General features: G+C 32.7%; 1 long non-coding RNA gene across 1 annotated transcript; it reads right to left on the bottom strand.

Annotated features, from left to right (window-relative positions):
- Window positions 1–12,153: 12,153 nt before the first annotated feature.
- Window positions 12,154–14,758, bottom strand: LOC141697988 (uncharacterized). Its single transcript, XR_012564902.1, has 2 exons — window positions 14,486–14,758; window positions 12,154–13,412 (listed from the first exon to the last, which is right to left on the bottom strand). It is a non-coding gene; the product is annotated as an uncharacterized LOC141697988 (long non-coding RNA).
- Between the last annotated feature and the right edge of the window lie 2,642 nt (window positions 14,759–17,400).

The raw sequence follows: 17,400 nt of genomic DNA, 5'->3' as shown, positions 1-17,400 counted from the left end.
TCTCAAGTACTCACCATTTACTGCAACCCCCGAATCCATCCTCGTAGGTACTGTTGCTTCATAGGACAAGTTTTAAACCCGGGTATAGAACAGGGTGACTGAAGAGATACACTCACAGCCGAATGTCTAGTAAAACAAGAATAAACATATGGAGGTTCTTAAATAGGTAGTCTCACTATTGTAATAAGCTCCTGCTAGCTCGATCCAACTCAATCTGGAATCCTAGCTCGTATATTGAACTGGAAAACCTCGCTATCAACCGTATCCTTCTTAACTGTAGAATACATAAAAAGATTCGCGAGAGTGAGCTAACTAGCTCAGCAAGTCATAATAACAATAACTAAGGTTAAACAATGATCAAACGAGATGATTCAGAGGAATCAAGTTTCTTGTTAAACAATCATTAGAATTGGATATTCATTTTAAGTTTTAAAACCAAGGTTAGGCTGCTGATCAGTCACGCACTAACCCCGAGCAAGGCACGCAGCTCTGCTCTAATTACTGGATCCAAGGCACAAATTGGCCTACCTTGACCACGAATCTGGTCCATATAAGAAAACTATCTAATTCTAAAATAGTTCAGTATGATAAACAATATAACTCAATAAAACAAGATCATAATCAATGATGATAAAATACTTAAATAAAAACGTAATACAATTCATGGGTATCACCAGGGTATATCAAGGTATGTAAGAGGACTGGTTTTCAGCCTATAACAGAATCAGGGATTAAATGGCAATGATTTCACAAAGTTTAGTTATTTGATGTTATAAGGTATGATTGAGTATAAAAGTTTATGTATATTTAAGCAAGTATGTTCTAGTGTTTGGGTGTATGGTGGATATACCTTTGTTAGGTAGTATTGTATTTGTGTGTTTTAGTGTTTAGTAAATCAATAATGGATGGTTTACAAAAAAGAAAAAAATAAGGTTTACAGCTCAAAGATCAAGTGAGGTGATCAGGGTACAGGCTGAATCATTCAAATTACATAACATAAAATGAAATTATTTTGAATACTAGCAATATCACTAGAGAATTTAGATATATTTGCAATATATCTCGAGAAAGGTTCAAAAGTACTTGCCTTATAGAGCTTTACAATTATTTTTATTTGACTTCGACCCGACTCGAATGCTCAGGCCTTATTGTCTATCCACTAGATCACCCTGGATTCGACCTCAACACTTAAGTCCTTCGATTGGAACCTTACTGAGCTTATCGACTGTCCATCATACTATCTTTCGTCCAATGCCAATTCTCGGGCATTTCGACTAGAACCTACAGAGTCGAAATTCCCTAATTTAGACTTTCAATTATGTTTGACATATCCTCGCTAACAATCTACCCGTGCGTTAACAAAATCTGACTCGTAACACATACATTATTGTATTACATGCATCAATTAGGGTTCACGTTCTCGAAAATCGATTCGGTGTTTGTTTTCCGAAAATACCTATACTCATCCTTGTCCGTAATTAGGGTTATTGGTTTTGGTAAAATGTTTCATCACAACATACAATCAAGTTCATATAAAGTATAAGTATATATATATATATTCATTTGACGTCCCAATAATTACTGGATACGCTCCCGTGTTTCCGTAGTTTGATTTCCCGAAAATCGGGCAGCACTTCCTTTATTTATCGGACTAACCCATCGAAGCAATTCGACGTCAATCACAACAATCAACCAATCAAACAATCCAATCATTACTGTTCATAATCCACAATTCGCAATTCACCACTCAATATGACTTTTAAAACTATATAATAGTTTTCGTTCCGAAAATAATTATACGAACTACTTTATTTATTTTATAAGTTTAGGACTCAGAACGTATCATCACGGTCCACCGTCGACTCTCCAAGGCTCATCGTCGGCGGCGATACAATTTTTTGGTACCCAATATAATACGGGTTTCCAAATAAATTGCACCGATTACTAAAAACTCCCGCACGAAAATATTTTATTTCACGAAATCCAATCAAACAAATTTCCTGCAGTGGATAATTAAGCTAATTAATAAAAAGAAAACAACAGCACACGCGCCTCCCTACGCGCACAACACAGACAAAAACTGAAACAACAGCCAGCAACAGAACAGGCCAAGAATCACTGCGACAGCCACACACCGCCATCCTCGCCGAAAAAAGGTGAGGGGCGGCGGCAGCAAAGAATTTAAGTGAAAACGATACCCAAACCCGCACATACATGTAGTTATATACATATACACGCATAACAATTCAGGAACAGGAATAATCGAGCACAATCGGGCGGAAAATCGGCGATAAACTCCACGGAAAAGTAAGGAGGCAACCGGAACAGAAGTAACAGGGAGGCAACAGAGAAGAAAAGAGAGGGGAAAGAGAAAATAAAGAGAGAAGAGATTATGCGAGAGGGAGAGAGAGACAGTAGGTGAAAGAGAGATGCAGTCGAGAGATAACATGAAAGGGGGGTGGGGGTTTGTTCTTATTGTTATTTTATTTTTTTTATTAACCACAGCAACCACCATCAATGGCCACGTATCTGCTAAACTGCCCTGAATCTGACACGTGTTATTTCCCTTTCTGACAGCCTCCTTTTATCCTGGTTTTACAAATTTAACGAACATCGCGCGAATAAAAATATTCTCAAAAATTCCAAATAAATTTCTCATAATTTTTAAAGTATTTTCAAAACACAACTCGTACCCGCATTTATCAATTAAACGAATCAACGCGCGGGTGAAATTATTCCTAAAAATTTCCAAAATAATTTTAAAATTATCGGAATATTCCAAACTTCAATATATATGAGTTTCATAATTTTTGAAGAATTCTGGAATTAAATACAGATTTTACAATTAAATGTAATCAGAAAATCATATTGGGCTAAATAATTGATGAAATATTGATTTCTAAATTTTATAAAATCCTAAAAATAATTATTATATTTATAAAACCATTAAAACAATTTAGAGACAATCCACATATTTATACAAATAAATTTGTATTAAATTTATTTTTAAAAGTAGAAACAATTCAATAAAATTCCATAATTAATTACGGGGACAACCCGGTACACCATAAACCATGCATACATAATCATAAAATAAAACCGAGCTGACAAAAAATATACACATACTTTATTTATTTAATACTTCCAGAATTACATATTTAAACAATTCAAAAATACACGAGTCGTTATAGATGATTCTAGAAGTTTCAACGGATAACTCAACATGCTTTCAGCGGATAAGTCAGGCACTCAACGGATATCAGTTAAAGCTGTCAACGGTGCTATCTACAAAGCTTTAATGGATGACACCATCACAATGTCAACGGATAATATCGAAGAAGTTTCAACGGATAACCAACAAATAGCAGTTGAAAGGGACTTGACAGAAGCTGACAGAGTCACATGGTTGATAGGTACATAAAAGGAATGTGGCAGCCTAATTGCAGGTGTTAGAAGAAAATGAAGCATTTTTATTTATATGCAAGACAAGCTCGTTCAAATATGTTGTATCTTACTTGGATTGCATTGGATAGAGAAATGAAGAAGTATGTGCTTGGACCAAGCTGATAGGAATATTATTTATCCTATTGCACATGTAACTTGGTGATATATAAACCAAGTGTAGCAAGTAACTTTGAAAAAAGAAATCAACTAGAACCACAAGTCGAAAGCAAGCTGTATGTTTAGTACTCTCAAGATCTAAGTTGAAAAAATTACTTTTAAGCAGTTGTGTGCATTCTTGTATCACGGAAATTTTCTCAATATATAAATCTCTAGTGGAAATACAAATCCACCAGAAAATTTTTAAACACTTGTTTATTTACTTTGTATTTGTTTTATATCTTTGAAGTCTCATTTGCATCCTTGCATATTCAAAACACGGTTGTATATTTAAGGAAGAATTTTTTTTGGAAAGAAAACAGAAACCGGAATTCCATTCAACCCCACTTTTATAATAATGTTGTATTGTTAGGTAATAACTGTTATCAATCTTGTACGATAAAGACATTATTATATATATATATATATTGAATATATAACTACTTCACAAGAACATTGCTAATTCTTAAATCACATAAGCATATGAGAATTAACAATTAAATTAGGAGAAGGGTTTGAGAAAACAAACAGAGATTGGATTTAATCTCGAGTCCAGAAAACTGTCTCCTCAAAGCAGTTTCGCCCCGCACCATCCGTGTTTAGCGACCTGCTTCCCGGGATAAAATGAGATACTAGTATAATCGATAGATCGAATATACTCTCAGTGAACTTGAACTGAGCCCGAGAACTATCACCGAAATATTGGAAAAATTTAAGACTAAAGAGACCGAGAATGAAAGAGATGACTCTTATTTCCTCGACTTAATAAAACTGATGCCCTAAGACTCTATTTATAAAGAGAGACTTGAAAGGACTTGTTTTTCTTCTCGATGTGGTACATGGTATTTATAAGAAAAACTAAGGAATAGGTTTGTGCTACTCTCGATGTGGTACAAAACCACTTTTCATATTAAAAGATAAAACTTTGGAACATCAGTTCTCATTCACCTTTTACTCATTTTGAGCGTGTAAATATGCGTTGGAATCCCCTCGAAGAGGAGAATACATTCCAATAAATACACACCACTAACACATAATGTGTCTCACTCATATAGTCTCAAAATGATTCATAACTTAGTCTAAAATACTAAGTTTGTCCAACAATCCCCCACAAATAAGATTGATGGTCCAGTAGCACGCACCACATAGACAGACAGACGCGGAGCTTGACTTGGTGATAGTTCTGGCGGTCAGATATAGCATACGATAGGTAGATAATGCTCCTTGAACCTTCGCTCGAATAAGTATATCGACTATACTGGTAGACAGTATGACGCGATGTCCTTGAACTGTTCGACCGTTTGTGTAAACGATGACATACTCATCACTATATCTTCCCTGACTCATTCAGTTCTCATGATTATGTCCATTTTGGCCCTGGAACATCGTCCTGGTTCTGCAAGAGTTTCTAAAGAATTATGCCTCGCAATTCTCCTTTGAAGCGGCCATACTTCTCTCTTACATAGGTGATCTTTATCTTATAAAGTAACCCGCGTTTACTCAACCGAATATTATGTATTCAAACTTGAAATCCTAGTATTCATCAAAGATCATTAAAAGCATAAAGCTTAACCTCGTACCTTACGGGTCTCACTGTTTCATCATCATAGAAATAGGCCAGGGGTTACCCCCACAGTGATTTAGTCATCATGATTTAGTTGTCCCATTGAACCAAGTTTTTGGGATCTCCAGTCAGCAAGGTTGGGTGTCCACCATGACGCCGTTAAGCAATAGGCAAGGCTCATTCCTTTCGATGATTTGACAACTATCTCTCGGTCTAACTAGATTCCCTTGGCTTAAACAGATTCACTCAGTTTAACCATCTGGTTAGTGGATCCAAACATTATCATTTGACTTTACGTAGTCAATCATGATAATTCTCATTGAGAATAGTTGTTTAATGGTATTATATCCTCATCATAGATGTGAGACATACCATTTCATACACAATAATGTGATCTCCCAATTTGCATATTATTTACACGATATATGCATATTGAAGACACATCTTCCTTGTCATTTAGGAATATCCTTACAAAGTGGCTATTCAGCCTTTTAACTGCATTTATTTTATGCACCAGACTCGTATTCCATCATGAATCGAGCTAAGTTTAGGATTTCCATGACACGGCTGCTAAGTGTGAAATGTATTCTCGAATGACTTTTAAGGTCTTAAAGTCAAATATCTAATTTACATACTATATTCACATAGTATAATTAGATATCTTTCGTATTGCAGTCCAAGCTCACGAGCACATATCATACACCTTAAATCTCATTGCAATCACTTCCAAGTGACCAATTTCCATTGTACTCGTGCATCTACACAGTTTACCAACTTTGTAGCCTATGTCTAATTTTTTACAATTTTAAAAAGTACAACAGACTTGCAATCCTTCTTGAGAGATCCTTGTTCATCTACGCTTGGATAAATATAAATCCATTCTAGCTATGACAACTTTAGCTTCGTTGATCTCTTCAAAATTCACATCACCAATATGTGACATGTATCATTTAAAAATTTTAAAGTCACGAAGATTGTAATCTTCAAATCAAAACTTTTCAATCTGATCAAGATTTTCAGAGATGATCCTCTTGTCATTACTTCTCGTAATGATCAGATCACTCACATGCAATCAATTATGACTTGCATATCATGTGTAAATAACACATGCACACTTGTCAATTCTCTGATTTTGAATCAGTTTGACATCTCATATTGACATATTTCACATTTATGAAATAACTTTACTAGTTATTACTTAAGGCTTCACTTGTTATTGATATTACCAGCTTTTAGCGTCCCAAAAACCAGCAATTTCAGTTTGCATCATTACCGAGTTTAAGCGTCCTTAAACTGGCAATCCTTATTCATATAGCAACCAATTTTGAGCGTCCTCAAAATGGCAACCATGTCATTTATTTGAAGCCATTGCTTATCATAGCAATATCAAATTTAATATGCCATTATTTCGTGTCAATGTTGTTTCACTCAACATGATCACCGAAGATACAAAATTTCTACTCTTGCTTTATCTAGAGCAACCCTCGGGTTCACGTAAATAGATATTTCTCCAAATATCTATATAGAAAGACCATCTCAATGTTCATTGATGCACTTTTAAATTACAATAATTTTAGTATCATCTTAATGAACCTTATTCTCAAAACTCGAGAATATTTCATAAATTATATAAGGTCATCGCTTTTGACTGTAATATTTTATTATCAGTTTGACCTTATATTTCCTTCAGACCCAAATATATTTTCCCAATTTGAAAATTCATTTGGGTCCTAATGCTTCTATCTCGTAAGAAGATCTACATATTTTTTAAATAAGATTCTGTCAAACAGAACCACTCTCTCTATTTCTTAACATCCTTTCCCCCACAAAGGACATAGAGAGAACATGCACAATCCATTTTCTAGTACACGTGCTAGAAAATCTTGATTTATTGACTCTTAGTAATAGTCAAATTTTCTCTTGATATATTCACTTATCAAGGAATTATACAAGAATCGCATTGCTTCTATTATATTTACGAGTTCACCTTCAAGCAAATTATCAAGACATTCGGGACTAGAAATTATCCAAGTCTTTTGCTCTCTGCAGGTTCATCCTCACATTCATCCAATAACTCGTAAGTTCATTTAGATGACTTTTAATTACAGATCTACTAGGATCTAATAGCTTATCGCATAAGCATTCCTAAACTCTGTAATAGTATTCTTACGAATCTCAAAAATTAGATTCATATATCGGATATTATTAGACTCAACCATTGTCTATGTATCCATCCAAAATATCTCAATTGATTTTGGATCTCATGCTACCAACAGAGGTATTGGTATCAAGTTTCGAGATACCCCCACATTTCAATTATTTTCAAGAATGTTTCATTACATTCCACTATTCATAGAAAATTCAATAATTTTCTATTTTAGATACCCCCACAATTTTAATATTTTACAGAATGTCAGAAAACATTCCAAAACTAATAGGAAATTTAATTATTTCCTTCTGTGGTATCATGTTTAAGGAACGATTAGCCCTTCGTAACTAATATCCTCAAATTCAGTGATAGTCTGAGCTGATCACAATCGTTTTGCATCTCTCTTAGAGCGCAACTCAAGCCTGCATCTACTCCATTTATTTAATGCGAGTAAGGTGCAACGACCTCAAGAATATTCACGTTGCAAACAGAATTTGCCCGGTGATTATTCATCATCAGATGTATTCACTACCATCTTAATTATATGTATTAAGTTGGATTTACCCTTGAGTTTATAGAGCACACATCTCTCTATTTAGCTTCAATATTGACTCGACTACGAGTACGAGTGATAAATGTTTTACTATCAAACCAGACAGTAAACACGTATCGTGTCACTACCTCTCATCTGAGCAGGTTTTACGTCATTCATTAAAACCTATAAGATTTTAATATCATGTTTAAAGAACTTCCCACGGTTCTTATCATTAAAAATTTAATTACCGAATTTCTCTAAAATATTTACATAGTTCACACGAACCTACATTTTTGGCTCACCTACGGGTACAACCAGAAAAGGCCCAAGGAAGAAAATAAATCTTCAATAACCCCACATTCAGTGATCCTTGATCAACTGATGCGTTAGGGTTAACAACTTTTCGGATTCTCTCCGAAGTTCAGCATAAATACTGATATCAATATTCGACGTATTAAGTATCATATGGATCACTATAATAGGCTCGTGTGTCACTGTCGCAGCAGACCGACACCAACACGTGAAATTACTATTTAACTGGAGGAAAAATCCAACCAGAAAAATATAATTTCTGTGCCGACCCATAACCTGTACTCCATGCCCATTAGGTTTTTTAATGTGGAGAATCCTGAGCAATTGTAAATCTGGTTCACTTCAGCTGCACAACTCGTCACATTATTTAACAACAAACATGTTACTGCATTATATCCAGTATTACAAGTTTGTGATATAACTCTATTATTAAAGATTAAACAATAATAATTGATGTCTTATCATCACTCAAGAATGATTAAAAAATTAATCACCAAATAATCAAGTTCCATCATGAAGGGTCACATTTATGTAGTCATATCATTTAATTGCATAGCAATATCATGTTATGAACTTGCAAACACGCATGTAAACTATAGCATATACGATTCTTGTATCAGTATACTAATAATTCCGAAATCAATTCAGAATTAAGAAACTCTAGCTCATATATATTATCAATCACTATGTTAACAAAACATAATAAGCTATCCATTAATAGCGAAAACATGGACGAATTATAAATTTGAGTTTAATCTACCAATTTATAATGATCAACCCGAGAGAGATGTCACCAAATATGTCCACTTGAATATAAGTTGATCATAAATCAATAACCATTAAAGCATCAATAGCCTTATAAGAAATCAATTATCCAACAACTTTGTGCTTACTTTTGTCTCGTACCTGTTATGCTTAAACAAAGCACCACTTAAAATCAAATTTATATTAATTTCAAGCAAATGGCAACAAGTGATCAAAGAAATTAACGCACTAAATTTAATTTAATTAATGAGGCAAATAATGGCCACTCATATACCCATGAATAAATCCAATTTAAACAATCAAATTGACTTTTGCGTCTACTCAAAGAAAGTATGAAAATTGAAGAAAACTGCTTTAAGATTGTTATCAATCTTGTACAATAAAGACATTATTATATATATATATATATATTGAATATATAACTACTTCACAAGAACATTGCTAATTCTTAAATCACATAAGCATATGAGAATTAACAATTAAATTAGGAGAAGGGTTTGAGAAAACAAACAGAGATTGGATTTAATCTCGAGTCCAGAAAACTCTCCTTAAAGCAGTTTCGCCCCGCACCTTCCGTGTTTAGCGACCTGCTTCTCAGAATAAAACGAGATACTAGTATAATCGATAGATCGAATATACTCTCAGCGAACTTGAACTGAGCCCGAGAACTATCACCGAAATATTGGAAAAATTTAAGACTAAAGAGACCGATAATGAAAGAGATGACTCATGTTTCCTCGACTTAATAAAACTGATGCCCTAAGACTCTATTTATAAAGAGAGACTTGAAAGGACTTGTTTTTCTTTTCGATGTGGTACATGGTATTTATAAGAATAACTAAGGAATAGGTTTGTGCTACTCTCGATGTGGTACAAAACCACTTTTCATATTAAAAGGTAAAATTTTGGAACATCAGTTCTCATTCACCTTTTACTCATTTTGAGCGTGTAAATATGAGTTGGAATCCCCTCGAAAAGGAGAATATGTTCCAATAAATACACACCACTAACATATAATGTGTCTCACTCCTGTAGAGTCTCATAATAATTCACAACTTAGTCTAAAATACTAAGTTTGTCCAACAATAACAAATTCAATGGATTAAAAAAACTAACTACGTGTTAGTTGTTTATATAGAAAATTAATCATCCTTCTTCCATATCAAAATTTCAGCTTCCCCTTCAAAGTTAGACCATGATCATATCTTTAATTTTAAAAATAATAATTAAGACGGTTTTTGCATTAGCAAGTTTATAACTTATACGTTTTTTTTAGAATTTTTTATATTAAATTTAATATTAAATGTAATTTAAAGAAAATATTATATAATAGTATCTTAGCTCGAGGCACATTATACCAACCAAATATAACTAATTATATTTAATTTACTTTAAATTTCATTTGAACACAGTCAATAGTATAAGTTTGTTTTAGCCCGGATGAAAAGTATAAATTATTCTATTTTATCTCGAGTTCATTAAGTTAATTGGTCGACATGAATTATAATTTAAATTGGTAGAAAAAGATGATTTTAATATTAATTAAAATAATATAGAGTTTGATATGAATTAGAAATTTAAATTGATAAAAGAGGTTGACTTTAATTTGAATTAAAATAAGAATTAACCGACCGACTAACCAAAATTTTAATATTTCGTCTATCATAATATTGTATAAATGATTTTAATAAGAAATTAAAGTAAGTATGTATTAAAAAATTATAAATAATTTCCTTAATTATATTATCTATTTGAGTTGATGAGTTCGATTAACCAATTTGTATATAATGTGCATGTCATTGTTATTAGTTTATAACTGCACCACAGCGCATTAAGAACACCACACCACGACATGCGATTTTTGCTAAAATCGTAATCGAACCGCATGTGTGTTTTAGCCAAATTATCAAATTGCACCGCATTAATGTTAAACTGCGCAAACCGCACCGTAAAAATGCAGTATGTTGTGGTTTAAGCGGTTTAAAAAAAGAAAAAAATAATTATTTATTAAAAGCTAAATTTTTAAATGTTTACGATTCAAAATGTTCATATTTAAAATAAATTCTAGCTATAACAACTAACATAAATTGAATGTATCACTAAAAATGTCAAAACACAAATCTGATATGTACACTACCTTAATATTATTGGATGAAATCATGTATAAAAAAAATAATTACATATTTATTGATGATATAGCTGTTATAAATGTGGTAGTCAAATACAATCATTAAATCATATAATTTAATAATAGAACAAGAGATTTCTAATAACAATATAACATATAAAATATAAAATTAATAAATTTATATAATTATATAATACAAATAATATAAATACTATTTTAGAAAGTTGCGGTAGGTAAAATTTGAACCATATAGTCCAGAATTCAAAATGCAACCCACACCACACCCCATGATTTGTGAAAAAATTCAAACCGCAACTATACCACGAAAATTAAAAATCACATTTTACGATGTGGATACGTCTTTGTATCAATTAAGGGTGTGTACTTAACCTCTAAATCAAGAATGTACATGTATCATCTCCCATTCCACATTAATATGATTATACCTAAATTTAAGCATGGATTTTATTAAAAAAACTTTTTAATTAAATAAAATTATATATATATATATATCGATCGAGTACAATAACCCATAATAATCGAATAGTTATTTTTCAACCAAATAAAAAATTATACAGTATTTACTACGTGATTGATTTAAAACGATAAAATTTATGTTAAATCACACATCATCATTGTAGTTCTCATTTCTACACAACAGCTCAAGTATTTAACAATAACAAACTAGGCCTCGAAATATTAAGAAAGAAAATTAGCTAACAAATTTAAACAAGACTTTTTAAAGTACGAAATCAGCCACAGCTAATATTGTTTCACCACGACACGTCACAATTTGCTAAAACCTAAGAAAAATGCGGTTTAGCTTCACAATCTGACCAAGACATCAACCAACACATACAGTGTAAAAAGCACACAAGCAACAATAACAAGAAGTTTATAGTACAAAAGAGCCATCGGGAAGCAATTATCATAATGTTTTTATCTTATTTTTTTTTGCAGCTTTCAGACATTCACATTAAAAATAAGCCTAAAACTCCACAAAGTTAGGGCAGACGTTTCTACCTTTAAGTGCAATAGCTGCAAAATCATTATCTCGAAAACTTCACAAATAGTATTTGATAAATATGCTAACAAAAAGCTAGAAAATTTAATATTTATTAGTTTAAACAGAGAAATAGTTCAAGCAAAAATCAAGTCTGGTATCCAATTTAACTTCCTTTCTTCTCTGGTTGCATACCTCTGAGAGAAACCAATGTAGCTGGCACCCTCATGTACGGAGGTGGATCAAAACAAATTGATACCGATTTAATTGTGTAAAGACACCAGTTTACAAGGCTATAAACTAAGATATCCTCTTCATCGCCATTGTCACGATGTATGTAAGGAACTTTCGTCTTTAAACGTGGACACTTAGTCAGAAAAGGCAAGGAAATTACCATTGTGTCAGCCCACTTCTGTTTCGTGTAATCTTCCAACACCCATATAATTAGTTTCTCTTCTCGAACAAAAACTACAGATGGCTTGTTTATCCAGGACTGAATTTTAAGCTCCTTATAGTTAAAATATAAGTTCTGTGGCACCTTAAGAATTTCACAGCTCTGCTTCACCGAGTCAACACACATGATCTTAGGGTTGTTTAAACCAACCATAGGTGAAGTAAGAATATGCAAGATGCCCTCACTCGACATACAATATGAGAAATGATATTTCCCTTGTCTGCTGAGCATGTCAATACTGGAATTTTGACGATTCTCCAGGAAAGATCATCAGCATTAAGACATAGATCATTGCTGTGACCTCCAAGATCAAGAAGTGCCAAAGTATGTCTCTTCCACACATGATGAAAAAATACTGAAACCACATAATATGAACTAGTCGAAGGATACTGAAAGATGTGCATGTAAATGACTCCATTATGTAGACGGGGAAGATTAAGTATACGCTTGGTTGTTGGATTTCTTATTCGATAGGTTGTTGAATTACTTATCCTAAACTTCGTTGGATCTCTTATTCGATAGGCTGCCATATCTGATGGAGTAACAGGGGAGAATGATTCATTTTTCTCCAGTAACAACCCTCTACAATATTTACTTTGAGAAATAATTTTTTCTTGAATCCAGTCACTATGCAGAATTCCATTACGTACAACTTGCATGTCTACCAGGAGTTTGCCCATAATTACGGAATACCATACCTTGCACACACATTTACATCTCAAAAGATACTTTGCTTCCAACCAGCTTAAGATCTCGGCCAATATTTCTTCAGGAAAAAAAACATTTCTTCTTTATCCAAGAACTACGTTTGCGTCATCTATATTTGGGCCACGTCATTTCCCTCTACAATATTTCTCCGGCTGCTTATTTTCCCTCTAGGGTACACCTTCCCGCTAGAACATCTGGGCTTCATCAAATATATATAATTAAGGTTTGGGATTTTAGAATTGAGTGGAGTTTTACAAAAAATTACATTTATATATATATAATAATTACATTTAATATATATATATATATAATTACTAATTTAATTTTATATTTTAACTTTATGTAATATTAATTGTAAAAATTTAATATCAAAAAGCTGTAAAAAAATCATGTTAACCAATTTTATTAATTACTTATATTATTTTTTATTGTACATTTTTATATAAAAAAATATTAAAAATTACTTGGATAAAAAATTAGTTAAATATTTTATAATATATAAAAGTAATGTTTGTTAACTAATTTTTTTCATGATTTAAATATTATAATAACATCAGTAAATATTTTTATTTTATACATATATATATATATTATTTCCACTTATATTTAAGTTAAAAAAATATTTTTTATTAAAAATTTCTTTTCAACCCTTTTTGATAAAACATAACTATTAAAATTTGAAAATAACAATAAAAACTGTTTTTTGAATATAGCTAATCATTATAACTAATATCACTAAAGCAGAATTTCTTACAGGTTCATCAATTTTTACATAATATCTATTTTCTACTAATATAGCTAATGAATATAGCTACTCCCGTCGGAGATGCTCTTAGTTATGGAGTTTAAAAAACTCACCTGTTAGTAAAATAACAATTAAGAAGATCAACACCACAAACAGTGGGTAAACATGCACTTAATGTTAAAAATTAGGTCTTTTCAGAAATTATAGTAAGAAAAAAAAAAGGAATGATATGCAATAGTCAGTACAGCCTTTCCCAAACATGATTGAGCATTCTTTAAATCAAGAACCAAAAGAGCAAGTGCAGTTTTTCTTTAGGCTGAGAGCAGGTGTATTTGAATCTGCAGTCCAAATTAGCAATTTAGAGGGAGGGAGGGAGAGAGAGAGAGAGAGGCGATTAACTCACTAGCGGAAACAAATTAACAGAGTGAATACCACAAGCAACAAACTTTTCTCTATACACATAGTGTAAACATCAAAGAATAACTAAGATGGGGACTGATATGTAGATAGAAAGAAGAATACCTAAAACTAAGTCTGACCAAAATGGAGATTGAAGATGGAGACCGGGGGCACGCAGCTTCTTAATTAGCTTCTTAATTTTGAAGATATGGAGTGAAGATGGAGATGTCATCGAAAATTAGAAGAGATTTGGGAAGATGGCGTTTGATTGGAAATTACAAAATTAGGACTTGCACCTTGTCCCTGGGAAGAGGAGTGTAAAACTGGCCACTCATCACGTAAACAACTTCGTGAATATTTTTTATATATTTCTTTTTTAATTAATCTTATGCGGCAGTTGTCAAGGCACGGGCGTATACAACTGTTTAAGAGACATACTTCAACTACGGTAAACTTACATCATACTATACTATGGTTCTAACAAATCGGCACTAATTACTTTAATTACATATTAGGGATTAATCGATAAATTGGAAATTAATTGAAAAGATTAATCGGAATAAAAATTAGATATATTTTAATATTTTAATAATATTTAATATATTTACCTTATTTATTAAGAAATATTGAGTTTGAGACATTAAAAGGAGCGCAAAATGAGAAATAGAAGGGGCTTACGACAATGAATCCATGAACGGGACTTTTTACCGTAAGTCCCATGTGAAGAAGGCTATGGGCTGAGGTATTATTGTTGGGGTTAAACCCAATAGATAGTGTTAGGTCACACTTTCACTGTAGAGGGGGTGAATACAGTGTTTATTACAATCAAATCAAACTTCAAGAACTTATGTAACAGAAAACAAACTTTATTGAAACAATAAACTCTGTTACAATCTGGAACTGTTATCTCTCAGTGATGAACAAAATATCACGAGAGCTGCTAGGGTTACAGTAAATAATATTCTCGATAATGATAACACTTATAGTGTAAACCCTATGTCTGTGTTTATATATTACACAGTTACAAGATAATCGCTAATTGATATGGAATATAATTCTGCTTCCTAATATATATCAATCAGATATCTTTCCTTCCAAGTATTTCATTCTTTACGGAATTCCTTCTTCATGCATATCTCTTCTTATGTTTATCTTGATCTTCTTAACTTTAATCAGCTACTGTCCTTATCTGATCGTCCTTCAGCACTTAAGTTCTGATATCTATCTCCTGATGCTTATCTCCTGATAACATAAGTACTGATATCCCTTAAGTTCTGACGTCCAGTATAAGTACTGATCAGTTAAGTACTGATTTGTTCTGTTCAAATAAGATCTGAAATCTAAACATAAAACATATTAGCCATGACATTATCAAATATATCTAACAATCTCCCCCAACTTGTAAATTATCAAAATATACAAGTTTAACAGATATTTGATGATGTCAAAAACATTAAGTACAAATGCATGAAAAATAGACAAGATAACTACAACTTACAGTCCTTAAAGCTTTTACCAATTCAACTTCTGATAACAACTTTAGTCTGTATACACATCAGAATTTAAGTAGTTGTAGATCTTTGACTTGGCTTCATCATTTTCTGATCTCTCTGATGTCAGGAGTTGTTCTGAGATAATTCTTCAACAAACATTTCTCAGCATATCTGAGTTCATCAATCATTCTCCGTTTGACATCTTTAAGCTCTGCAGTATCTTCACCAGTTTGAAATATTGCAGCTCTGAGATCATTAATCTTTGCTCTTCTCAACTCCCGATCTAGTCTTATGACATAAGCTTTGTTAGACTCTAGATTGAATTCAAGCCCCTTAATACCAAGATATGTTCTGATCTGTGCAGTATTAGGCTTCATATCAACAATATCACCATTGTGATTTCTGTACTTTGGAACATATATGCTGTCAGACTTAACAGAATAAAGTCTTTTCTGTCTCTGAATCTGTTCTTTCAAATAATTTGCAGCAGTCCCTGTCAATCTGTCATCCACTTGAAGTAAGAATAATACATGCTCCAATTCTTCAAAATACTTCAATGGAATGGCATTTTGTCTTATATGATAAACCCTACCATCTGTCATGAAATACAACAAGATGTGTTCCTTCAAGTAGGTATGGTAAACCATTTGTACAGATTCCAATTGATTTAATCTTTCAGGAGTTGCTCCAATTCCTGGTTCACACAAGGAAGTTGGATCATTGGTAGTGTTGTGTACTCTTCTTTCATCAGCACTTCCCAATCCAGTTTTATCTCTTGCTTCCTTTCCAGTAACTACTCTAGCTTCAAAACGACTTGCAGTAGTCTTCAAAGGTTGAGTTTGTTTTGCTTTAGTGAATCCTGGTAGGAGTGTATTTGATCTTCCTTCTGATATCAAGTTAACTTGAGCTGTGTCAGAGGTTACTTGCTTCTTTTGAATATCAGAACTTTTAATTTCTTGACTCTGAACAACTTGAGCTGTGTCAGAGGTTGTTTTAAGAACTTTTCTTGAAGTCAGAGCAAGATTATCTTTGTCATCAGTAATTTCTTCATCTTCAGGAGGTACATAGACTTTAACAGGTTCACCAACCTTTTCTTTACCCTTGGATCTTGGGTCTATCTTTGGTTGTGATTTAGCAAATGTTGCTTCAGTTTGTGCCTTTTCTTTAATCACAATACCTTTCAGTTTTGGAAGTGACTTTTTACCAGAAGCTTCGGATTTAGATGTGACTTTCTCTGATTTAAGTCTAGCTTCTTCTTCCTTTAAACTTTCCAAGTCCATTCCTGGATTTTCTTGAAGAAATAACTGTCTTGACATTTCTTCATCAAGATCTAGAAGTTCATCAGAATTTATTCTTTTACCAGTATCAGAACTTAATCTCTTCCCAGTATCAGAACTTATCCTGTGACTTGTAATTTCAGCATTTCTTGATGAGAATCTTTTACTTTGACTATGACCTCCACCCATTCCAGAGTTTCCTTGGTCATCTTTTTCATCATCCTTTCCTTGCAGTGTCTTGTCATCCTTGCATTTGGACTTAATCACT

Source organism: Apium graveolens, chromosome 11 (genome assembly GCF_009905375.1).
Source record: "Apium graveolens cultivar Ventura chromosome 11, ASM990537v1, whole genome shotgun sequence".
Classification (NCBI taxonomy): Eukaryota; Viridiplantae; Streptophyta; class Magnoliopsida; order Apiales; family Apiaceae; genus Apium; species Apium graveolens.
The sequence above is the reverse complement of the archived record's forward strand: the minus strand, read 5'-3'. Positions and strand labels throughout refer to the sequence as shown.